The sequence below is a fragment of the Microcaecilia unicolor genome, unplaced genomic scaffold, assembly GCF_901765095.1.
Source record: "Microcaecilia unicolor unplaced genomic scaffold, aMicUni1.1, whole genome shotgun sequence".
NCBI lineage: Eukaryota > Metazoa > Chordata > Amphibia > Gymnophiona > Siphonopidae > Microcaecilia > Microcaecilia unicolor.
Genome location: NW_021963650.1, coordinates 8,006 through 33,968, shown reverse-complemented (window position 1 = coordinate 33,968; position 25,963 = coordinate 8,006). Strand labels below are relative to the sequence as shown.

At 44.9% G+C, this 25,963-nt stretch overlaps 1 long non-coding RNA gene across 1 annotated transcript; it reads left to right on the top strand.

Annotated features, from left to right (window-relative positions):
• Window positions 1–677: 677 nt before the first annotated feature.
• LOC115459539 lies at window positions 678–25,963 on the top strand. Its single transcript, XR_003940296.1, has 3 exons — window positions 678–711; window positions 22,175–22,300; window positions 25,885–25,963. It is a non-coding gene; the product is annotated as an uncharacterized LOC115459539 (long non-coding RNA).

Below are 25,963 nucleotides of genomic sequence, written 5' to 3'. Positions count from 1 at the left end.
CCTCCTACAGACATAGCAATTGCAAAGATCATACAAAACATTGGCCGGTTTTACAATTGTATCCACAGTTTAAGAATAGACCGCGAACAGCGTACAAAAGGGGCAGGAATATGGGGGAGTTTTCTCTCTATATCTAGACAGATTCATGATCAGCCGGCATCAGCAGAAAGAGGACACAGTAGTTGTCAGAACTGCATATATGGCAGCCATGCACTGAATGTGACCAGCGTGACCTATTCCTGCTACTGGTAGAAGATTTGATTTGCGTTATCAAACTGACTGCAATACGGCCCAGGCAATTTATGCCATTTGCTGCCCGTGCACAAAGTGATATATCGGGCATACACTCAGAAAAGTAAAATTGCGCATAGGAGAGCACCTTAGTAACATCCGGGTTAGTAAAACACTGGCAGGACATGAGCCACTCAGAATCAGAATTAAAATATGTTGTGCTAACTCGAGTGCAACTACGTTTGGGCGGAGATATCACTTCAGTTCTTACGTGGCTTGAACAAAGATTCATATATACATGGGGACACTGTATACCTCAAGGGTTTAAACAAAGAAATAGAATGGTTGTCGCTTTAAAATAACGTGATGTAAAATGATGTAATATCCGTTAATTATCAGGGATATGACATATATATTAGAGGGTCTTGCTTAGACTCTGGTTCATCAGACAGGGAGGTGCGAGCGGTGTGATCTCTCCCGGTAAGCTGAAAACTATTTTCAACATAACCATGTTTAAGAATGAGTTTATAATATGATCATAGAAAATGAAGAAGAGATGTGATTATATATATAGTTTGTAGTTTAGTCAACAAAGGCAATAAAGAAGGAACTTTGTTTTTAAACACAATGCACTAAGCACCGGTGATATGGACAATGACTCAAACCGCACATCAATCCAGCAAAGATAAGTGAAAAACAACTGCCTGTATTATATGAAAGACAGGAAAGGGAAGAGAGGAAGGGATAGTGCTGTGATGTTTGGTGGCTGAGTACCTGTTCCATAAACATATGGTGGTTAAGACACTACAGCATTACTGAGCACTGCAAATTAAAAAATTATAAAAATTATAACATTATTTGAATTAATAGTGAACCGCTAGTGTAATTGTTCAATTACTATTATTACCAACACCAGGTTATTGATATTTGATCCCTAATTGATTGAGTGAAATTATCATATGCCAGTATACCCATAATTGGTAAGTTATAATAAAATGCTTCTTCTCATATCAACAGCCTTCTGACTCTCCTTCTTCTAGTAATTTATAAATACAGTTTATGTGTATCAGTGGTGGACACTGTTAGCTACTGTATAGACTTGTGTTTAGTTACCTAGAAGGAGGGCAGACAAGTTGGAGTCAATACAAGTTGGTGTAACCACGACGTGCCTTTTACCCTTCTATATATTTTACTCTCAGGGGTGTCAGCTAGAAAGTCAGGCAGAATGTAGCAGTTTCAAACAAAACACAGGAAGGAACTCAGTTGAACAGTTTAACAGTGCAGCATCAGCAAAATAACTTCAATTCAAGACAACAGGTGCTAAACAAAAACAAAATCATTCTCCCAGAAAAATCATTAAAAAAAAATCGCATTGTGAGAATGTTTGAATCTTACCTTACTTAAGGAGCCTAGCAGGGTGCACTAAATCTGAAAGGTCCTGATAACTTAAGAGGTTACTTCCATAGCCAGCAAATCTTCTCTTTCCCCTCCCCTCCATTTCCAGCAATTTTTCAGTAATGTTCATCTCTTCCTGTAATATATATCATCACTCCAGATGTACATATCATAATAATCTAAACAGTCTATACCAAAATTCATCTGTACCATCCCATCTCTGCCACGCTACCATCACAACCTTCAAAATGGCAACCAACGAACCACAAAAAATCACAATTACCCACCATCAACACAACCCTCTCTCAGCAAAAATCGCCATCCACATATTTCTCTCAACACAAATCTTCCCCAAAGTGTCCCTACAGTTCTGTCACAGTTACTCCATTCACTTCCAAGCACCATGAATTATATTGCACAACTGCGCACAAAAAACTAATTAGAAATCCCCTCTATCCAGTGCCTATAAATATTCACAGCCTTAAATTGTCCTAACTCACAGGCTTTTATTAAAACAAACAAACACAGCATAATCAGCCATGTTCCTAGATTCCTTTACCATGGCATAAAGAAATCCGGTACTCTGCATAAACTCTGTTATTCACAAACGTACAGGCAATTTGCATAGGGGAAAACACTTTTTAGATAGCCGTGATTCTTACAAAAATTATTTCCTTCCCTGCATAAATTAACTATATGTCAAAAAACTGTCTTTCACATTAGTATTTGTGGATAATTAACCTTAACTCCTAAATGATATAAATATAACATTTCTTTCAAGGTGCACAAAATATCTTAATTTCTTCTAAATATAAAAATTCATCTAGATTTCCTTTTCCAGTGGGGCAAGGTCCCTGGAATCTCAGTTATCTGAGCTCTCACATCCAGTGCTTTAAACTGTAAGAATCAGGAAGTCAGTGATTACATTACCATGTTGACAGGATCCCTTTGTAAGGAACAGGCTGAGTTTACGGTATCTTTTCACCTCAGCAATACTGAAGAAACTTCACATATCATCATTTTGTGGCGTCAGTATGGCCAAAACTGTGGACAGTTGGAGAGGAGAAATCATACAGTGGGGAAGGAGCTGGTGGAGAAAGCTAACCCATTAACTATCTGAGGCTAGAAGATAGTGCCTGTGGAACAAGGCAAGGATTTAATGCTTTGTGGTATTCTGAATTAAGATTGAACTGTGTTGAGAAGGTGAATGTGAAAACCTGAACTGAATCTTTCATTGTTGGTGATGAAACTAAGTGAAGACTAAGGCTGTATTGAAGAAAAGGGTTTTGAGAAAATAAAAACCTGTGTTTTCAAGAAACTATGAGAATGCTGAGTTTTTGTGTGACCCTGCAGTGCGCAGGAAAAAGGCTCAGGCCAGCCGGAGAGCAGCCAGACCGGGACAAGTGCCTGACAGAGGAGAGATGGTTTGGATCCCATACCTTAGAGGGAAACAGCTAAAGCTAAGCAGGGTAAGCCCTAGGCCCCACATGGAAGGAGGACCCTGGTTACATATGGTGGCAGTGGTGGGATCGATTGGACAACCCGCCAGTAAAAGAAGCACATACCTTTCCATGTTCTGGTAAGAGAGAAATAAGGCACAATATAAAGTAATAATAGTATTTAAACTCTATCCAGAGGCCTGAAGAGGATTTACACAGGATTATAATCTTGTTAACTAAGGAGTCGATGTCGGGACTGTTTCTGAATTTAAGTGTGGGGTAATTACTTTCTTAGATTCTAAGAATGAGTTTAAATGCAGGGGATCAAAGAAAATATATTTTACTGAATTCAGCTTCACTACACATTTGCAGGGAAAATTCAACCAAAATAAACCTCCCATCTGAAACACAGTGGGACGTAATTTAAGGAAATTTTGACGTCTCTTTGTGTTACTTTGGAAACGTCTGGGTATATTCATACTTGGAAATTCAAAAAAGTTTCTTTCCTATGTCTGAAAAATTGTTTTAACACCCAGTCCCTGTCTGGTTGCAGAACAAATGTTACAATAAGAGATCGTGGTTCCAAACCCAAATTATCAGCTTCTATTATTTGTGAAAGATTCAAAGTCTCAATTACTGGTTCAATTCCTTCAGATTCAAGTTGTCCATCTATAATTGATCTTTTATATGGCTGTAAATAGTAGATGTTAGATATTGGTGGACAAGCCTGTTCTGGAATCTTTAAGATATCAAACATATACTTTTTAAAAGTCAGCAAAGATGCCACCATTTCTTGTCTAGGAAAATTTATTACTCGTAGGGTCTTTGATCTTTGTTGGTTTTCTACGTTTTCCACTTTAGTCTGTAGCCATTTATTTTCTTTTATAATATCTACTTGTATCTGCTGAGATATTTTAATGTCTTTAACATTTTCTTCAGTTTTTTTCTTCTATAGCTTTAATTTGTTTCTCAATTTTTAAAATGCTTCATTTGCTGATAATAGACCAGAAAATTTTGAACAAAATGAATATTATTACAGACTAGTAAAACAGGCCCGTTTCTGACACAAATGAAACGGGCGCTAGCAAGGTTTCCCTCGGAGTGTGTATGTTTGAGAGAGTATGTGTGAGATTGACTGTGTGTAGAGAGAGAGAGTGAATGTGCGAGTGTCTGTGTGTGACAGAGAGAGAGTGAGACTGCTAGGTGCGAGTGTGTTTCCACTTTCCCCCCTCCAGCCACCCAGCGATTCTCCTCTCTCCCCTGCTCCCCCTCCAGTCACCCAGTGATTCTACTTTTTCCCTTGCCCCCCTCCAGCCACCCACTGATGCTCTTTTGTCCCCTGCCCCCCCTCCAGCCACCCACCGAGTCTCCTCTGTCCCCTGCTCCCCCTCCAGCCAGCCAGCGAGTCTCCTCTGTTCCCTGCTCCCCCTCCAGCCACCCAGCGATTCTCCTCTCTCCCCTGCCCCCCTCCAGTCACCCAGTGATTGTCCTATCTCCCCTGCCCCCCCCCCCCAGCCACTCCTCCACTTTAATCAGCATATATTAAATTCCCCCCATGTGGTACAGAAAAGCACCAAGCACATCCTATATAATAAAATGCATCTCCAACTGCTGAAGCTGAGAAAGTGAAGCCTTCAAGCCTTGAAGCATTCCTGGCAACGTTCCGGAACTACGTGTCGTCAATTGAGGAGATGGAGCCTTACACATAGTTCCGGAACGTTGCAGGAATGCTATCATGCTTGAAGGCGTCACTTTCTCAGCTTCAGAATGTTGGAGATACATTTTATTATATAGGAATGATTAATATCGAGATTGTTGTTTTCCCAGAGTTCCGGTATGACTCCTAAAGTTTTTTCCTCTGAATTATTCATCTTAGTATATTAATTCAAAAGGAGTGAAGCCTGTGAAACTGAACTACCTTAATCGTGGGAATTGGATTAGAGATTCAAGAGTTTGTATTGTTAAATAATTTCTGGTTTTAACGGAGAAAATAAATGAAATCAGGTGTATTATTTCCACTAATATTGGACAATAAGTATGTTTCCAACGAAATTAATTGACTATACACTGTCTTGGGTTTGAAGAAGCCAACCAGATGATCAATGTGGAATAATGAGTCAGATAAATAATAACTGAGGATAATCAGGTTAATACCACGTTTTCTTTGTTTATTGTTGTTGAATTGATCTCTTTGTCGTGTTTCACTCTCCCTATTTATTTTGTGGTCTAAAAGTAGAGGAGTGTGGTAGCCGTGTTAGTCCACTCTTAAGGTTATCAATAGAAATCAAACAAAGAAAACGTGGAAAAGAAAATAAGATGATACCAAAGAGAGAGAAACTGCTTATCCTTGAATAGCTATAACTCTGCAGAACCAACATCCCTAGGACACCTTGGAGACACTTGGTATACACAGCTGAGGCATGTGAAAATCAGAGCCCAAACAAACCAGGGAATACTGATCACACCTTTACAGATGCAAACCAAATGGGGATAATAAACCTCTCGAACCATCATTATCACAGCATGAGGTCTCGGTGCTATCCAAAGGGCTCTCATTCTGTCCGTCCAGAGGACTAGATGTAATCCAACTATACTCAGACCTAGAGGAATTCTTTAGAAAAATGCGCCTTAAACACATTTCTATAATAAAGGGACACCAAACAGACCGGAATACAGTCTTAAACAAAAGAACACTTATTTCACCCCACAGGAGGGACAAAACTACAAGCTGGATAATTACATAGAAAGTTTCAGACATAGGGTGAAATCCCAACTTTCCAACAAACAAAAGAGAATCCTGTACAATCTTACCCCACCAGAAAGAGCGGCCATAAGAACCCTACAAACTAACGGACTCATTATCATCAAACCCGCAGACAAAGGAGGTGCAGTGGTAATTATGGACATACAAAATACATTGAAGAGGGGCACAGACAGCTCTCAGACAATAAATACTACAGGAAACTAACTGAGGACCCCACACAGGATTACACAAAACAGCTGAAAAGACCTTATCAAAACATTTCCTACACAAGAGCGCAACCTCACCTGAAGAAACTCATACCAATCAACCTTCCGTGGGCTCATTCTACATGCTACCCAAGATCCACAAACCGGGAAACCCTGGCAGACCAATCATATCAGGTAGTGGCACACTCACGGAAGAAATATCTGGATTCATAGAGGGAATTCTGAAACCTCTCGTACACAACACTAACAGCTTCATACAAGACACCACAGACTTTCTGAATAAATTGAAAAAATATCAAGCAACTACCATCTAACACCCTTCTGGTCATGATGGATGTAGAATCACTATACAGCAACAGTCCACATGCGGATGGCATAGCTGCATGTGGAAGACTCCTAAAAAAATCCACACTGGACCATCAACCAGAAACTATTACAAAATTAATCAAATTCATTTTAACTCACAACTACTTCCACTTTAACAATGATATCTATCTGCAAATAATGGGCACTGCGATGGGCACCAGGACAGCACCCCAATATGCCAACCTTTTTATGGCTGAGCTGGAAGAGACATTTCTGAATATACACGAGACCAAACCTCTAAAATACTACCGGTACATCGATGACATTTTTATGATTTGGACGGAGGGTGAAGAAACTCTGAAACAATTTTTTTTTTTTTTTTTTTAATTTTTATTTTATCATTTTCACATTTTTACAAGCATTTACTACTTGAATAGGTAATACAGTTAGAAAATCACCACATAATTAGGCAAAATTAAAACAGGAAAATGTTACAAACTTATATTAGACCACCATATTTGGAGGGGCTAAGAGCCGTTATCTTAGGAGAAAGAAATTTAGTGGAACACTTGACAAGATTGAAATAAAGCAATAGCAGATTAAACTAACCCCAAACTTATATATAATTACTCTCCCCACATCCTAATCTTAAGGCGAAACATAACAGTTTAGATTCAAAAGCATTATAATAATTTTTTTTGTAAAATAAATTGTTTTAAGTGTTCGGGTTCAAAGAAAACATATTTTACCCCTAAATGTTTAATATTGCATTTACAAGGATAGTTCAAGTGGAATGAGGCTCCTAAAGACAAAGTTTCAGCTCGAAGTGCTAAGAAGTCTTTCCTTCTGCTTTGAGTTTGTTTAGTCACATCCGGGAATACCAGATTTTCTCCCCATAAAATGGAGTTTGCAAATTCTTCAAAGCCATCCTTCTAATAGATTCTAAATCTTGAGGAAATATGAATGAGACCAGCAATGTTTGCCGGTCAGTTATATCAGTTAACGAAGTTTCTAATAAAGCTGATACATTTAAATCCGGTTGTTTCAACTCTTGTGTTGGTTTCTTGGTAGGAAGGTAATAATTTTATTCACTGGAGGTATATTTTCTGAGGTAAATTTCAAATTTTCCATCAAATATCTTTTGAAAATTTCTAATGGGGGATATATGGAAGTCCGAGGAAAATTCAAAAAACGTAAATTTAACCTCCTATTATGATTTTCAAAATGTTCCAACTTTTTATGTATCAGCATATTATCTTGTATTAGTTTAACTGAAATTTCCTTCACTTTAGAAGTTTCATTAGACAAATTTTGAATCTTTTCAGTTACCTCTTCTTTCATAGAGGAAAATGCAGTAGTTAATTCATTTACTTTACCCAGTAACGGTTCAATCTTGCTAGTTGATTCCATCACCGTCTGTAGAGTCTCCCATATCGCCTCAAGGGTCACCGCCGGCGAGGAGACAAAAGATTTCCCTGGCCTCTGTGCCATCTGACTCTCAGCCTTTGTTGAAATACAGGCCTCAGCTGTATCGTCGAAGTGGGGACCCAGTAGTAGCTCTCCTCTCTCGTTTCCACGATTAGGGGCTACTCGCCCATCATCGACGTCAGCTGGTTGCGGTGGTGGTGGGCGCACCGGGGGGGACAAAGAAACGTCCTGCCCCTGGAGCTCAGCCTCTCCTCGGGCATCGAGCTCAGCAGGGCTTCCCGGCGTCGTAACAGGGGTTCTCGCGAGGAATCCTTGGATAGAGAGCTGCGTTGGAGTCGAAGTTCGAACCGGCAGGGTTCCGGTTCTCAAAACCCCTTTCCTCTTGGTATGCGGCATCGATGAAAAAAGAATAAGGTAAAATTATTTTTTTAAGTAAATTCAACCAGGGGGTATGGGTTTAATACAGCGCTATCCAAGGGCTCTCTCGTGGAATGATGTTGCTGCCGCCATCTTGCTCCACTCTGAAACAATTTTATTCTGCATTCAATACATACCATCCTACAATCAGATTCAAAATTGACTACTCCCCAGAAAAAGTCAATTTTTTGGACACCACGGTCTCAATCAGTGATGGCTGTATACAAACATCTATATACAAGAAACCCACAGACAGATGCAGCTACCTCCACAACTCCAGCTTCCATCCTTCACATACAAAAAGATCCATCATTTACAGCCAAGCCACAAGATACCACCGTATCTGCTCTGACCCAGGGGACAGAGACAGACACCTTAAAAGCCCGACTGAATCCTTCAAACAGAAGGGCTACAACCCCAAAATAATCTCCAAGAATATTGCCTCCTCCCTCAAAACACCCAGGGAGAATCTGCTACAGTACAAAAGAAAAATCCACAGACAGAATCCCGCTTGTAGTGACATACAATCCAGAGCTGGAAAAACTGAGGAAAATCATAAGAGATCTACAACTTATACTCCAGGAGGATGAATTACTGAAAGAGATATTCCCATCCCCACCAGTACTGGCCTTCCGACAGCCACCCAATTTAAAACACAAGCTAATCAGAAGTAAACTTCCATCACAGACTGAAAAGGAACAGAAGGGCACACTTTCCTGTAATTTATCCAGTTGCAAACTATGCCAAAATATTTCACAGGACCCCAAAGTCATCCACAAAGGAAAGATATTCAACATAAAGGGATCTTTCACTTGCTCATCTTCCAATGTTGTATATATCATTCAGTGCAAAAAATGTAACGAAGGATGCTATATTGGAGAAACAGGCCAGATGCTTAAGACAAGATTCAATTTACATAGACATCATATGAACAATACTGGTGCCAGCAGGGTTCCCACGCCTGTTGGTCAACATTTTACAGGACCAGGACACTATACCAGTGACTTCACAGTGAGAATCCTGAAAGGTAACTTTAAAACCATACAAGAACGTAAGACCTTTGAAGTCAGAATGATTGAATATTTTAACACCCAACAGAAAGGACTTAACAAGGATCTGGGGTTCCTAGCCCATTATAAACCATAAAGCTGTATGTCTCTGTTGATCACCCTCCCCTCACCTATCCACACCCATCCTGTTAGAATATCAATGATATGCTTTGATGTCCCCATGCATACTTCCTACCCACCCCCCTCCTCCCACCCTGTCAGACTGTCATAGTAATGCTTGAATGTTTTCACTTATATACACTGTCAGCTAGCACATTTGCTTATTTCCGATCTGAGGAAGAAGGGCAACCTTCGAAAGCTAATCAAGAAATGTATTAAGTTATGTCCAACAAAAAGGTATCATCTTATTTTCTTTTCCATGTTTTATTTTGTTTAATTTCTTTTGTGGTCTAAGAAGAGAAAGATTGTATATAATCCATTTATCTAGTTGAGATTGTTTTCCTCTAATATTGTATTAATGTACAGTCATCTCTGTATTACTGTTTGCAAGTGACCCTTGTAAAATGAAAAATTATAAATAAATGATTTAAAAAATAGTTCATTTCGAGCTTGTATTTTCTGGGATAAGAATGATAGTTTCTGAGAAAAGACGTTTCCAAAGTCAAAGATGCTTCCATATTGTTTTGAGAGTAATGGTTGAGGGTTTAGGCAAAAGAGAAGACTTACTGAGTGTTGCTGAAGTATTCTCAAGAGCTTCGAAAGTTTTCTTCTCCAACTCGTTAAGTTTTCTTTCAGAGACGACGTCGCCATGCTGGTCACTGCCCTTCTCCATCGGGGCAATCTGTGATCGATTGCAGGAGTCTGACCCGGCTGCAGCAACTACTTCCACCACTTCGGGAGGTGTAGAAATCTGCACAGATGCTTCCTGCACGAACACTGGCATTGGCGGCGGATACCTCAGCTCGGGGCTGAGCATGGTGTTTACTTCTTGTTGTGGAAATCAAGTACGCTAGCGTTTAACTATAGAAAAGGTGATTACGACAAAATGAGAAAAATGGTGAAAAAAAGACTGAAAGGAGCAGCTCGCAGAGTAAAAAACTTGCATCAGGTGTGGATGCTGTTTAAAAACACCATCCTGGAGGTTCAGGACAAATATATTCCACGTATTAGAAAAAAGGGAAAAAAGACTAAACGTCAGCCGGCGTGGCTAAACAGTAAGATAAAGGAAATCATTAGAGCCAAAAAACAATCCTTCAGAAAGTGGAGAAGAGAACCAACTGAAAGTAACAGGATAGATCATAAGGAATGCCAAGCCAAATGCAAAGCGGAGATAAGGAGGGCAAAAAAGGACTTTGAGAAGAAATTAGCGTTGGAAGCAAAAATACATAGTAAAATTTTTTTTAGATACATTAAAAGCAGGAAACCGGCCAAAGAGTCGGTTGGCCGCTGGACGAAATGGTGTTAAAGGGGCGATCAAGGAGGACAAAGCCGTAGCGGAGAAATTAAATGAATTCTTTGCTTCGGTCTTCACCGAGGAGGATTTGGGGGGGACACCGGTGCCGGAAAGATATTGAAGCGGGGGAGTCGGAGAAACTAAACAAATTCTCTGTAACCCTTGGAGGATGTAATGGGTCAGTTCAGCAAGCTGAAGAGTAGTAAATCACTGGGACCTGATGGTATTCATCCCAGAGTATTAATAGAACTAAAAAATGAACTTGCGGAGCTACTGTTAGAATATGCAATCTGTCCCTAAAATCGAGTGTAGTACCGGAAGACTGGAGGGTAGCCAATGTTACTCCGATTTTTAAGAAGGGTTCCAGAGGAGATCCGGGAAATTATAGACCGGTGAGTCTGACGTCGGTGCCGGGCAAGATGGTGGAGGCTATTATTAAGAATAAAATTGCAGAGCATATACAAAAACATGGACTGATGAGACAAAGTCAGCACGGATTTAGTGAAGGGAAGTCTTTGCCTCACCAATCTAATGCATTTTTTTGAGGGGGTAAGCAAACATGTGGACAATGGGGAGCCGGTTGATATTGTATATCTGGATTTTCAGAAGGCGTTTGACAAAGTGCCGCACGAAAGACTCCTGAAGAAATTGCAGAGTCATGGAATCGGAGGTAGGGTATTATTATGGATTAAGAACTGGTTGAAAGATAGGAAGCAGAGAGTAGGATTGCGTGGCCAGTATTCTCAGTGGAGGAGGGTAGTTAGTGGGGTCCCGCAGGGGTCTGTGCTGGGTCCGTTGCTTTTTAATGTATTTATAAATGACCTAGAGATGGGAATAACTAGTGAGGTAATTAAATTTGCCGATGACACAAAATTATTCAGGGTCGTCAAGTCGCAGGAGGAATGTGAACGATTACAGGAGGACCTTGCGAGACTGGGAGAATGGGCGTGCAAGTGGCAGATGAAGTTCAATGTTGACAAGTGCAAAGTGATGCATGTGGGTAAGAGGAACCCGAATTATAGCTACGTCTTGCAAGGTTCCACGTTAGGAGTTACGGATCAAGAAAGGGATCTGGGTGTCGTCGTCGATGATACGCTGAAACCTTCTGCTCAGTGTGCTGCTGCGGCTAGGAAAGCGAATAGAATGTTGGGTGTTATTAGGAAGGGTATGGAGTCCAGGTGTGCGGATGTTATAATGCCGTTGTATCGCTCCATGGTGCGACCGCACCTGGAGTATTGTGTTCAGTACTGGTCTCCGTATCTCAAAAAGATATAGTAGAATTGGAAAAGGTACAGCGAAGGGCGACGAAAATGATAGTGGGGATGGGACGACTTTCCTATGAAGAGAGGCTGAGAAGGCTAGGGCTTTTCAGCTTGGAGAAGAGACGGCTGAGGGGAGATATGATAGAAGTGTATAAAATAATGAGTGGAATGGATCGGGTGGATGTGAAGCGACTGTTCACGCTATCCAAAAATACTAGGACTAGAGGGCATGAGCTGAAGCTACAGTGTGGTAAATTTAAAACGAATCGGAGAAAATTTTTCTTCACCCAACGTGTAATTAGACTCTGGAATTCGTTGCCGGAGAACGTGGTACGGGCGGTTAGCTTGACGGAGTTTAAAAAGGGGTTAGATAGATTCCTAAAGGACAAGTCCATAGACCGCTATTAAATGGACTTGGAAAAATTCCGCATTTTTAGGTATAACTTGTCTGGAATGTTTTACGTTTGGGGAGCGTGCCAGGTGCCCTTGACCTGGATTGGCCACTGTCGGTGACAGGATGCTGGGCTGGATGGACCTTTGGTCTTTCCCAGTATGGCACTACTTATGTACTATGTACTTATGTACTTCTCATAGGCGTAGTTTGACTGTTTCATTTGGGGGGCAAAGAATGGGCGGAGCATATTAGCATATCATTTGCATATATAAATATGCAAATGAATATGCTAATATGGAGGAAGGAAATGAAATTTACAGGCAAAATATCACAGATGCACATTTCAAAAAGCTGACACATTTCAATTAATAAATTATGAATAAAATACTTTTATTTACCTTTGTTGTCTGATCATTTAGTTTTTCTATTCGCTTTGATCCAGTGTCTTCTGTTTTATGCAGTGTCTTCTTTCCAGTAGGCTTCCCTCTGCTCCCCACCCTCCCAGTCCCATCCACCTCTTGCTCCTTCCCTCTGCTCCCCAACCCTCCCAGTTCCATCCATCTTCTGTTCCTTCCCTCTGCTCACCATCCCTCCGTCCCATCCATCTTCTGCTCCTTCCCTCTGCTGTGCCTGACCTCTCCCAATCCCATCCATCTCCTGGTCCATCCCTCTGCTTCCCACCCCACCCAGTCCCATCCATCTCCTGCTCCTTCCCTGTGCTTCCCACCCCTCCCAGTCCCATTCATCTCCTGCTCCTTCCCTGTGCTTCCCACCCCTCCCAGTCCCATTCATCTCCTGCTCCTTTCCTCTGCTTCCACCCCTCCCAGTCCCATTCATTTCCTGCTCCTTCCCTCTGCTTCCCACCCCTCCCAGTCCCATTCATTTCTTGCTCCTTCCCTCTGCTTCCCACCCCTCCCAGTCCCATTCATCTCCTGCTCCTTTGCTCTGCTTCCCACCCCTCCCAGTCATCTCCTGCTCCTTCCCTCTGCTTCCCACCCCTCCCAGTCCCATTCATTTTCTTGCTCCTTTCCTCTGCTTCCCACCCTCCCAGTCCCATTCATCTCTTGCTCCTTCCCTCTGCTTCCCACCCCTCCCAGTCCCATCCCTCCCAGTCCCCATTCATTTCTTGCTCCTTCCCTCTGCTTCCCACCCCTCCCAGTCCCATTCATCTCCTGCTCCTTTGCTCTGCTTCCCACCCCTCCCAGTCCCATTCATCTCCTGCTCCTTCCCTGTGCTTCCCACCCCTCCCAGTCCCATTCATCTCCTGCTCCTTTCCTCTGCTTCCCACCCTCCCAGTCCCATTCATTTCCTGCTCCTTCCCTCTGCTTCCCACCCCTCCCAGTCCCATTCATTTCTTGCTCCTTCCCTCTGCTTCCCACCCCTCCCAGTCCCATTCATCTCCTGCTCCTTTCCTCTGCTTCCCACCCCTCCCAGTCATCTCCTGCTCCTTCCCTCTGCTTCCCACCCCTCCCAGTCCCATTCATCTCCTGCTCCTTTCCTCTGCTTCCCACCCCTCCCAGTCCCATTCATTTCCTGCTCCTTCCCTCTGCTTCCCCACCCCTCCCAGTCCCATTCATCTCCTGCTCCTTCCCTCTGCTCCCCACCCCTCGCAGTCCCATTCATTTCTTGCTCCTTCCCTCTGCTTCCCACCCCTCCCAGTCCCATTCATCTCCTGCTCCTTTGCTCTGCTTCCCACCCCTCCCAGTCCCATTCATCTCCTGCTCCTTCCCTGTGCTTCCCACCCCTCCCAGTCCCATTCATCTCCTGCTCCTTTCCTCTGCTGTCCCACCCCTCCCAGTCCCATTCATTTCCTGCTCCTTCCCTCTGCTTCCCACCCCTCCCAGTCCCATTCATTTCTTGCTCCCTCCCCTCTGCTTCCCACCCTCCCAGTCCCATTCAGCTCCTGCTCCTTTGCTCTGCTTCCCACCCCTCCCAGTCATCTCCTGCTCCTTCCCTCTGCTTCCCACCCCCCCCCGTCCCCAGTCATCTCCTGCTCCTTCCTGTGCTTCCCACCCCTCCAGTCCCATTCATCTCCTGCTCCTTTCCTCTGCTTCCCACCCCTCCCAGTCCCATTCATGTCCTGCTCCTTCCCCCTGCTTCCCACCCCTCCCAGTCCCATTCATTTCTTGCTCCTTCCCTCTGCTGTCCCACCGCCTCCCAGTCCTCAGTCATCTCCTGCTCCTTTCCTCTGCTTCCCACCCCTCCAGTCCCATCCATCTCTTGCTCCTTCCCTCTGCTTCCCACCCCTCCCAGTCCCATCCATCTCTTGCTCCTTCCCTCTGCTTCCCACCCCTCCCAGTCCCATCCATCTCTTGCTCCTTCCCTCTGCTCCCCACCCCTCGCAGTCCCATCCATTTCTTGCTCCTTCCCTCTGCTTCCCACCCCTCCCAGTCCCATTCATCTCCTGCTCCTTCCCTCTGCCTCCCCACCCCTCGCAGTCCCATCATCTCTTGCTCCTTCCCTCTGCTCCCCACCCCTCGCAGTCCCATCCATCTCTTGCTCCTTCCCTCTGCTTCCCACCCCTCCCAGTCCCATTCATCTCCTGCTCCTTCCCTCTGCTCCCCACCCCTCGCAGTCCCATCCATCTCTTGCTCCTTCCCTCTGCTTCCCACCCCTCCCAGTCCCATTCATCTCCTGCTCCTTCCCTCTGCTTCCCACCCCTCCCAGTCCCATTCATCTCCTGCTCCTTCCCTCTGCTTCCCACCCCTCCCAGTCCCATCCATCTTCCCTCTGCTCCCCCCCCCCCCGCGAGGTCCAAGATGGTGACTCCGTTTACCCCCTCTCTTCCTCCCTCCCTCCCTCCCTCCGGTGCAGGCAACAGTCTTCAGCTTTTTCAGCGTCCTGGCAGCGGTAGCGATGTACACGCTGCCTTCGGTCTGCCCCGGAAGCCTTCTCTTCAAGTTCCTGTTTCCACCTATGCGGGAACAGGAACTTGAAGAGAAGGCTTCGGGGCAGAGCCAAAGGCAGCGTGTACAACGCTACCGCTGCCAGGAACGCTGGAGACTGCTGCCTGCGCCGGAGGGAGGGAGGAAGAGAGAGGGGTAGACGGACACGCTCCTCTCCGTCCGCTTGGCTTCCCTGCCCTCTCTGTCTGCGTCCCGCCCGAAAGGAAATGACGTCAGAGGAAGGCGGGACGCAGATAGAGAGGGCAGGGAAGCCAAGCGGACCGAGAGGAGCGCGTGCCTGCATGTGTTTTTTTTTTTTGTTTTTTTTTTAACTAATGGCGCGGCGGCGCCTCGCGTCGTTTGGGGGGGCATTGCCCCCCCTCGCCCCCCCCAGTCTACGCCTATGGTACTTCTCCGTTTCCACAATCAGCGAAGAATCACAGCCTCCCTGAATTCCTGGCACAACGAAGCGATCCATAGCCCCGATTAAAGGTGATGAAGACGCCACAGGGCTTGGCCTTTGCCTTCCTCTCCGTTTAGGCATTTCTTTAATTCAGTATAGAAAAGTTAATAAGACGGGCTTAGGAGCTGCTTAGGAGCACATACAGGATAACGGTAGACGAGGTGATATTTACAGGGTTTTTATACCAAAAGAACAAAGATGGATATATCATTTACATACAACATTTCCCAATGGTCTGAGTGGCCCAATGGAATGGGAAGTGTTTTACTAACATTTTAATTGATTGAGGATTAAACACCTTTAATTGATTGTCTCGAGATACAGACTTGCAGGAAGTGACGTCAATTCATAAAAATGTGCATCCGTCGGAGCGTCTTTATAAGCAGTCGCCATTTTGACTTGTTTTGTATGCAATATGGAAGATAAATGTTTATGCATATCCTCTCCTGATGAAGCAAAGAAACAGCGAGAGTGATTGAGAGTGCCTTTATAACTATAGTTCGTGGGAATGTTTTGAAGCTTCTTCGATATCATTCAAGATTTGAGATGCCATATGGATGTGAAGTATCTGCCTTTTGATTGAAGCTAAGTACTTCTGTAATATATGGTAAGATATATTAAATGTTTTTTCCTGGGGCTCTGGGGGGGGGGGGGGGGGCTGTTCCAGGGTTTTGGTGGATGGTGCTGGCTGGAAAAGGTTTTAAAGTTAGTTTGGGAATTTTTAATGGAGTTAGGTGAAGAAAGTGTGAGATGTTTCTTAAATATGTTTTTTTAAACAAAAGAATAACCATGATTAGGTGGGGAGTGTACTATAAAATGGTTCTTGCTGTTTTGTGTACAGGTTAGGTTAAAATTGACTTTAAAATTCTATATATAGTAAGTTTTGCATTAACTTCTATGGGGGGAAGGGGAAGCAACCTGGAGATTCAGTTAGGACAGCTAAGATTCTAAAACAGATAAGAAAAAAAAACTGTCTTTTTCTGACAAGCTGATTGGTTGAGGGATGTCAGATGTTCCTCTAGGGGGCGGGGGATGAGTTGCTAGGGAGACCGCTGAACTGGAGGAGAGAGCAGGCTGAGCGCACGGAGAGTGAGAGAAAAAAAAACGTTTGCTGGGTGTGTGAAATTTAAGAGAAAAAGTATAGATTTTATGGGTTTAAGTGAAATAAGTGATTGGAAGAGTAATTTAGAGACAGGCTTGTGTGTACCAGTTTGAAAGTGAGTACTTAAATAAACAGACTGCCTTTCATGGCTGCATTGCTGAATACATTTGGGGAAAACTGATGTGTTTTGGGTGAGGGAGAGCTGTACTAACAGAAAGCTGTGAGAAAGTTTAAACCATATTTAATTTGGTTTTCGAGTGGAGAAAAGGTATGTTTCTGCATATAGTGAATGGAATGGTTAAGTTTGTGGGTGACTGGTAAGGGTGAGAGAGGCTGTGATTTGTGGTGGGAATTGTACTAAATGAGAAAGCCTATAAGGGTGTCAGGAATAAGGGTGTAAGGATTTAAAGTGCGACTACTACTACTACTACAAGGCGTACGCAGCGCTGCACAAACATAGAAGAAAGACAGTCCCTGCTCAAAGAGCTTACAATCTAATAGACAAAAAATAAAGTAAGCAAATCAAATCAATTAATGTGTACAGGAAGGAGGAGAGGAGGGTAGGTGGAGGCGAGTGGTTACAAGGAGGAGTGGAGTGGCCTAGTGGTTAGGGTGGTGGACTTTGGTCCTGGGAACTGAGGAACTGAGTTTAATTCTTGGCACAGGCAGCACCTTGTGACTCTGGGCCAGTCACTTAACCCTCCATTGCCTGCCGCACTGAGCCTGAGTGGGAAAGCGCGGGGTACAAATGTAACAAAAAAAAATAAAAACATGTGGTTACGAGTCAAAAGCAATGTTAAAGAGGTGGGCTTTCAGTCTAGATTTAAAGGTGGCCAAGGATGGGGCAAAGACGTAGGGGCTCAGGAAGTTTATTCCAGGCGTAGGGTGCAGCGAGACAGAAGGCCTGCGAAGTCTGGAGTTGGCAGTAGTGGAGAAAGGAACAGATAAGAAGGATTTATCCATGGATCGGAGTGCACGGGAAGGGGTGTAGGGAAGGACGAGTGTGGAGAGATACTGGGGAGCAGCAGAGTGAGTACATTTATAGGTTAGTAGAAGAAGTTTGAACAGGATGCGAAAATGGATAGGGAGCCAGTGAAGCGACTTGAGGAGAGGGGTAGTATGAATAAAGTGACCCTGGTGGAAGACGAGACAGGCAGCAGAGTTTTGGACCGATTGGAGAGGGGAGAGGTGACTAAGTGGGAGGCCAGCAAGAAGCAGATTGCAATAGTCTAAACGAGAGGTGGACAAGGGTGTGGATGAGGGTTTTAGTAGAGTGCTCGGAAAGAAAGGGGTGGATATGAGCAGAGAAGGAGAGAGAAGAGTCAAAGATGACCCCAAGGTTTCGAGCTGAGGAGACACAGAGAATGAGAGAGCCATCAACAGAAATACAAAACGGGGGGAGTGGGGAGGTGGGTTTGGGGGGAAAAATGAGAAGCTCGGTTTTGGTCATGTTTAATTTCAGGTGGCGTTGAGACATCCAGACAGCAATGTCAGATACGCACGCTGAAACTTTGGTTTGGATGCAAGGTGAGATATCAGGGGTAGAAAGGTAGATTTGGGAGTCATCAGCATAGAGATGGTAGGAAAAGCCATGGGATGAGATTAATGAACCAAGGGAAGAAGTGTAGATAGAAAAGAGGAGGGTACCAAGAACAGAACCCTAAGGTATGCCGACAGGCAGAGGGATAGAAGTAGAAGAGGATCCACCAGAGTGAACACTGAAGGTGCGGAGGGAGAGGTAGGAAAAGAACCAGGAAAGGACAGAGCCCTGGAATCCAAGTGAGGACAGGGTATGCTGTGATCGACAGTGTCAAAAGCAGCGGAAAGATCAAGAAGAATGAGGATGGAATAGAGACCTCTGGATTTAGCCAGTAATAGGTCATTGGAGACTTTAGTAAGCGCAGTTTAGGTTGAGTGGAGAGGCCGAAAACCAGATTGTAGTGGGTCAAGAATAGCATGTGAGGAGAGAAAATCAAGGCAGCGGCGGTGAACAGCGGTGGTGAATTTCTCTCAAGTAATTTGGAGAAAAGGGAGGAGGGAGATGGGTCAGTAATTAGAGGGACAAGTAGGGTCGAGTGAAGGCTTCTTAAGGAGAGGTGTTACCACAGCATGTTTAAAGGCAGTAGGGACAGTTGCAGTCTGCTGCCCCCTCACTATCTTTCTACCCTCATCTCCCCTTACGTTCCCGCCCGTAACCTCCGTTCACAGGATAATCCCTCCTCTCAGTACCCTTCTCCACCACCGCCAACTCCAGGCTCCGCTCATTCTGCCTCGCCTCACCCTATGCTTGGAACAACCTTCCTGAACCCTTACGCCAAGCCCCCTCCCTGCCCGTCTTCAAGTCTTTGCTTAAAGCCCACCTCTTCAATGCTGCGTTCGGCACCTAACCATTACCGTTCAGTGAATCCAGACTGCCCCAATTTGACTGCCCCTATCGGACCGACGTTCACTTGTCTATTAGATTGTAAGCTCTTGAGCAGGGACTGTCTCTCTTTGTTAAATTGTACAGCGCTGCGTAACCCTAGTAGCGCTCTAGAAATGTTAAGTAGTAGTAGTAGTATTAGGTTGAGAATGTGACTGATAAAGGAATATGAGCAGGTGAGATGGCATTAAGAAGGTGGGTGGGAATGGGATCTGAGGAACAGGTGGTACATTTTGAGGAAGAAAGGAGAAGTGTAGTTTCCTCTATAGTAACTTCAGGAAAGGAGGAAAAGGAATGAGGGGAAGGAGAGAGAGGGGAATGGACTAGTGGAGGGAGAGGTGGCAAGGTAGAGAATTCAAGATTTATCTTTTGAACCTTGTCGTGAAAGAATTCAGCAAGGGTCTGAGGAGATAATGAAGGGGGACTTGGGGGAGGGGGCACCTTGAGGAGAGTTCATTGTGGTGAAGAGAAGTCGAGAGTTAGAGCCAAGAGAGTTGGTCAGTTGGATATAATAATCCTGTTTGGCGCGTAAAAGAGCAGATTGGAAGGAGGTCAGCATGAACTTAAAGTGTAAGAAATCAGCAAGGGCCCAAGATTTCCACCAGAGGCGTTCGGTGGAGCGGGTACAGGAACGTAGGTAGCGGATATTAGAAGTCAGCCAAGGTTGGGGTTTTGTACGCCTTATAGGGCGGGTCATCAAAGGTGCAAGAGTGTCTAAGGCAGAGGATAGAGTATTGTTGTAAGAAGAAACAGCCTCGTTGACAGACGTGGATGGTGCCACAGTAGAGAGGAGGTTTGAAACACGGGAGGATAGAGATGAAGGGTCAATATCGTGAAGATCCTAGATAAATTAGATAAGATAGAACGGGACTGAGAGGGAGGAGATTTAAGTGTGAAAGTTATAAGATGGTGATCAGAGAGGGGAAGATCAGAGGCAAGGAAACTAGAGGGTGAACAGTTGGAGGAGAAGATGAGATCAAGACAGTGACCATTTTGATGAGTGGGGGAGGTGGAGCATAGTTGGAGATTAAAGGAGGATGTTAAAGCGAGTAACTTGGAATTATAAGAGTTGGAAGGATCATTAGCAAGAATATTAAAGTCACCAAGGATGAGAGAGTGGGAGAAAGGATCATGGAAGAAGGCAAGCCAGGCATGAAAGTCACTGAGAAAGGATGAAAGGGACTTATCAGGGGGACTATAAATGACTGCTATTTGAAGAGGCAGAGGAGAGAAAAGGCGGATAGAGTGGACTTCAAAGGAGGAAAAACAGTGAGATTGAGGTGGAAGAAGGGGTTGAAATCTGGAGGAGGGAGAGAGAAGTAGTCCAACACTGCCCCCGCGACCAGCAGGGCGAGGAGTATGTGAAAAAAGATAACCGCCATGGCAGAGGGCTGCGACTGAAGCAGAGTCATCAGGGCAGAGCCAGGTTTCTGTTATGGCGAGCAGATGGAGGTGACATGAGATAAAGAGGTCCTGGATATAGGGGAGTTTGTTACAGATAGAGCGGGCATTCCATAGGGCACAAGAGAAGGCAGAGAAGAGGAGGGGAGTAGAGGAATAGAGATGAGGTTAGAGAGGTCACGGTGAGATCTGTAGAGTTGGGATAATAGTTGGTGAGGAGGGCCAGGATTGGGATTGATGTCACCAGCTGAGAGTAAGAGAAGGAGTAAAAGAGAGCGGAGGAGAGTAGGAGAGGTGTGGCCACGAAGGCGTCGAAGGCGAGAGGTATTTAGGTGGAATGGGGAAGGCAAATGGAGGGAAGAAAGAGACGGAGATTAAAAGCCAAGAGGGAGGAAGAGGGTAGGAGAGAAGGTGAGTTGATGAAGTCGATGGATGGGCAGTGAGTTCCTGTAGTGGAGAGAGGTTAGGGCGGGTGAGGGAAAAGATTAGGAAGGGACAGGGCTAGGAAGAGAATGTGATAGGGGCCATAAACGACTGAGGTACTTTAGCAACTGGGAAGAAGAATAGATGTAAAGAGGAAAAATGCCCCGGCTCGCAGCACCTAGAGCGGAGGCCCTGAGTGGACCTAGGTGACACCCCGGAGAAGGCTGTAAGGATATGCAGATGAGCTGCAAGTCCTCCACAGCACTTGAAAGGCAGCCGGTGGTAGAGCTGGGCACCTCTCTGCTGAGGAAAGGTTTACCAGGGGTTAGGCCGAAGCCAGCATTCCTTCCCCTGAGGGTCGCCTGATCCTAGCCAAAAACACCTGGAAACTCTGTGTACTTGGAGCGAGGGCCCTGGGAAGATCGGGGTGGACCTGGAGTCACCCCAGATACAGCTGTGAGGAAATGCAGAAGGGCTGCAAGTCCTCCACAGCACCTGGTGGGAGCGCTGGGCACCTTGAGCGGAGGCCATGAGTGGATTGGAGTGGGCCTGGGTGTCACCCCGGAGAAGGCTGTAAGGATATGCAGATGAGCTGCAAGTCCTCCACAGTACCTGAAAGGCAGCCGGTGGTAGAGCTGGGCACCTCTCTGCTGAGGAAAGGCTTACCAGGGGTTAGGCCGAAGCCAGCATTTCTCCCCCTGAGGGTCGCCTTCAACCTCCCCCTGTGACAGAGGGGAGGTTGAAGGTGAATTTTAATATTTGGAAAAAGAAACTTTAGGCTGTGTCTGTGGGGAAGGTGTGTTGTTTGTGAGAGTTCTGAGTTCAGTGCAGGGTTTGGAATCAGACTGCAGATTAAAGAAAATCCAGCACTTTTGCATGAGTGTGCTGTATTCTCAAGATTGATTTGATAGCTATGCAGGGTAAAGTTATGTATTTATGTGAAATCTGTGAGATGGAATGTTGAATCACCATTTGAATATGGAATGGGTCACTATCACAAAGAGTTAGCAGTCCTGGTTTTACTCCATTACCAGTATATACTTGTAGCTCTCTTTTCCTGTTAATATTCTAGATGAGGTTGTTATGAAAATTTGGAACCAGCTGCCAGTCCTATAATGTTAGCTTAATACATTTTTGATAGGTCCCCCCCCCCCCCCTCCTTATCTCCAACAGGCTGCTGCAGTGTCCAGAAACTAAAACCAAAGATGTTGAAAATGTGGAGTTTGGCCATTTTCTTGGGTCTGTTTGCTTTATCTGCTCCTGTGAATGGTGAATGTGATGCGAAAAAAGTGGAAGACTGTAAGTATAACGAAAGAAAGAAAGAAAGAAAGAAAGAAGAAAGAAAGAAAAGAAAGAAAGAAATGTTCCTTGGAATTCAGAAAAAAGTGGTCAAAGTTTTCTACTCAGTGGCAAAAAACCCCACAGGGGTCCTTTTACTAAGGTGCACTGAAAATGGACTGCACTTGTGTAAGGCACAAGGTTTCGGCGTGCAGATCCATTTTTCAGCGCGCCTGTAAAAAAGGGTCGTTCTTAAATATTTGCCAAAAATGGGCATTGGGCAAAATAAAAATTGGTGTCCATTGACTTACGGGTAAGGTCTCACGTGTTAACCATGCGGTGTATCATCTACACGCGTAACAATGACAATTACCGTTAAAAGACAAATTACCACCTGGGCCATGCGGTAGCTGGGTGGTAACTGCAAATTGATGTGTGTTGGGCACACGTAGGCACCTACCCAACTTAGTAAAAGTGCCCCTAAGTGGGAACAACCAAACAAACAACAAAAACAGAAAACTGATAGTCCAGAATTTCCAAGATGCAAATTTTTATTGTAAAAATAACTATGATGTACATTACTCTTAGATGTTTGTTTTACAGGTTGAATGGCTTCTTCCCATTTTTATACTGTAAACCACCTTCTACTACTACTACTAGTACTACTACTTATCATTTCTATAGCGCTACTAGAAGTACGCAGCACTGTACACTTGAACACGAAGAGACAGTCCTGCTCAACAGAGCTTACAATCTAATTAGGACAGACAAACAGGACAAATAAGAGATAAGGGAATATTAAAGTGAGGATGATAAAATAAGGGTTCTGAACAAGTGAGTAAGAGTTAGGAGTTAAAAGCAGCATCAAAAGGTGGGCCAGAGATGGAGCTTGATGTACCAGCTGCATCAAGTCTATGGTGCAGCAAGATAAAAGGAACAGAGTCTGGAGTTAGCAGTGGAGGAGAAGGGTGCAGAGAAGAGAGATTTACCTAGTGAACAGAGTTCCCGGGGAGAAGTGTAGGGAGAGATGAGAGTGGAGAGGTACTGAGAAGCTGCAGAGTGAATGCACTTATATGCAGTGGTATGCTGGAGCCGGCTCGCACCGGCTCTGCAGAGCCGGTTGTTAATTTCTGAAGAATTTGCGAGCCGGTTGTTCAGCTGAAGGACGGGACAAAGTTTTTTTCCCTGGATGGAGGCACGCATGCCCGCCCTGCACACACCAGCTGTCACCTGATATTGTGGCAGCCCTGCCTCCTCGTGTTGCATTGGGCTGGTTCCGGTGGCGTACCGAGGGCGGGGTGGGGGGGCAGACCAGCCGGGTGTAAGCCAATAACTTCTGCTGAATCTGCTCCGTCCGTGCTGCACTGGCGCGCGCCTTACCTCTGCGGCTCACTTGTCTCCTCCCAGCGGCTCCCAGTCCTCTTGCTCTCTTTCCGCCTCGCCAGTGTGCCCTTCCTACTGCAGTAGCGGCTCCTCCCAGCTCCTCTCGCTCTCTCCGCCTCTCCGGTTGAGTCCCGTCCATCTTCTACATCATGACTGCCTCCTCCCCGTGCGGCACCCTGCGCGCCAAGACTGTAACGGCTCCTGCAGCAGGTGTTCGGCTCCTCTGTCCATCCCAGATCGCGGCCGACCGCAGAAGCTAGTAGCGCCTCCTTCTCTTCTGCTTCCTGCTAGTGCACAGTCCTCCTCCACCACCCCTGCTGGCCACCAGTCTATAGTCGTCCTCCTCGTCAGACCAGGTAATTAGGCTCCGCGGGCCGCAGCACAATCTAATATTTCATCGCATTTTCTGCAAGTTTGAAAGAGCAGCAAGGAAAGGAAGAACGGGGGGGTGGGGGGAGCAAGATAGCTTAATAATAATAAGAAGAAAGAACACTACTCTGGATGGGAGAGAAAGGGCAATGGCAATGGGCATGAATGGCTAAATTTCAGTGAGGATATCCTGTTTCCTGATGTCTGGGTTCGTCTTACTGTTGTTGTTGTAATCTACCATGGAAGCCTGGTGTTATAAAGTTGATGGAATGTATTGAAATTAAATGGAAGTAGAGAATTAAACTCTCCTTTCATTGGGGCACACATGGAAACAGATCTTCATCTGTTTTATAGAAGTTTACCTTTTTACACAAATGGATTATTCTGTTTTGAACATGTTTCAGGGGGAAGTGGTTTATTAGTCAAAATAAATATTTTGTTTCATGCAGATCTCTTTTGTTTATACATGATAAATGGGTTATATAAGCCCCTAATGCAGCCCATATTGGTTTTCTTATATTTTTTTCTTGTGATAACTTATACTCTGCGAAACGGAAAACTCATCTCTGTCTGGTCGGTAATAGAAGAAGCTCATTGTGAACACTATCCACCCTAAAGGTTGTTTTGTGGCTGTACATGAAGAATTGTGATATTGAATAAATAAGCGTATGTGTAGTGTGCCTGCACGTGTAGGGGGGGAGAGAAATGTGTTGTGCCCCCCCTCCACCCAAATTGCAGGGCTGGCTATGCCCGGAGAGAGAGCCTGTTGTTAAAATTTTACCAGCTAACTCTCTCCCCGGGAATAGCCAGCTCTACAATTTTTTTTAGGGGGGGGGAGCTTGTAGAGGTAGACGGGGGCACAGAAGTGGATGGGGGGGGGGGGGGCGCAGAGGTGGACGGGGGGGGCACAGAGGTGTACTGGGGAGAGAGCCTATTGTTAAAATTTACCAGCACACCACTGCTTATAGGTCAATAAGAGCTAAGCGGTTTACAGTTTCATTTCACAGTTAACTGGATCTGTCCCTAGTGGGCTCACAATCTAAGTAGTACTTTGTTCTACTGTTGTACCCGGGGCAATGGAGAGTTTATGGGTTCCTTTTACTGAGGTGCGCTGAAAAATGACCTGCGGTAGTGTAGACGTGTGTTTGGGTGCACGCAGATTCATCTTTCAGCGTGCCTGTTAAAAAAAGGCCTTTTTATATTTTTGCAGAAATGGACGTGCGGAAAAATCAAAATTGGCACATGTCCATTTTGGGTCTGAGACCTTACCTCCAGCCACTGACCTACACGTGTAGAAAGCCCACGACGTGCTCCTTCTACATGCACCAGCGATGTATCCAGGTGCCAGCAGTGAATATTAGCGGTGCCAGGATAATGTTTCGTTCAGCCCCAACTCCATCCTGAACCACTCTGCACTAACCAGACACTGCTGCAATGATCAGAGCTAACGTTCAGCATCACTGATCTCTCTAAGCTGTGTGGGAGTCCTCCACCTACAGTCCTGCCAGCAGGGGTGCCAATCCTCCCTGTCTCTGCCCATGGACCACCCAGTGCCATGGCGGTCAGAGGGAATAGTCAGTGGCCCTGTGCGGGTGTCACTCAATATCCTGGGACATCCACTGATTGGGATTTAAGTAGGCAGGAATATCTTAATATCAATATTTACTCCAAAGTTTCTTGTCCTTTAAGCAGTGCAGAGTTGCAGTAGCCACTGGAGTTTCAGAGAAACCTGAGTTGTTTTGCATGCTGTGTGATGTCTTCTGAAGTGACTCTTTTGTTATATTTCTAAAAATATCTATTGCTTTGGTCTATTATCCTAAATTGTAAACTTAATCTGTTGACTTTTTTTCTAGTTTTTATGAATAACTTGGATATCCTCAACTTGGAATTGGAAAAAATTAAGCTCAAGATTCTTAGTCTCCCACTATTAGA